The sequence below is a fragment of the Propithecus coquereli genome, unplaced genomic scaffold, assembly GCF_000956105.1.
Source record: "Propithecus coquereli isolate 6110/MARCELLA unplaced genomic scaffold, Pcoq_1.0 Scaffold32, whole genome shotgun sequence".
In the NCBI taxonomy this organism is placed as follows: Eukaryota; Metazoa; Chordata; class Mammalia; order Primates; family Indriidae; genus Propithecus; species Propithecus coquereli.
The window spans coordinates 1,257,895-1,258,764 of NW_012148841.1; positions in this window are offsets into that span (position 1 = coordinate 1,257,895).

The window sequence follows — 870 nt, forward strand, 5'->3', positions numbered from 1 at the left end:
CAGGCTTCCTTTGCTCTGCTGTCTCTTTCAAATCATGTTTATAAAAATATTATAAACACAAGACAGTGAAACAAGTGTCTAACTGGCTTGTTTTGCAACACTCACTTTACGTAGGGTAAAAATTGTAAATGACTACAAGTATCTGTTTACAAAAATATTGTAATTTGGTCAAAATTCTTTTATTGACTATATATATAGAGAGAGTCTAATTTGACTCAAATTAGAACAGAACTAGTTTATATTTCTTCATCAGCATTAATTCACTTGAAAATTGAGGCAAGTTGAACCACTTTAGGCAAATTAGGATTCTAAGGTGATGCCATGCTAAGTTTATTTAAATCTTAATTAGTACTCCAAACCAAAATTATAAAATTACTCATTTAATTGCCAGTATTTGCATGGGGTCTTTAACAGAGACATTCAAGGAGATTTACTAAATAAGAATGATATTAATTTTAACTAGCATTGTGCATCAGGATAATCTTCTCCATAAAAGAGTCTGTTGTACTTTCTTCGTTCTCAAATCTGGTATCTATAAAAATCTTATTTTAACAGGATTTGTTTACATTTACTCTATTTAATGAACCCACTACATTCTCTGTTTAATGTTATATAAAAGTGTGGATTGAGAAAATAAAATTGTAGTACTTAAACTGAAGAGTTTCTTGTGCCTCAGGTATATTGTAATATTGTCTTTACTATCAACGGAATATCTAAAATCAGTTCTCTATGTCAGAAGAACCGATTCTACTTAATTTTTATTTCATTTAACATTTAACTTTTATTTCATTAATAAACTCTTAAGACTATCCTATTTATTTTCTATTTTTCTATTTTTATTCCATAAAGAAACAATAATGGTGGCTTTCT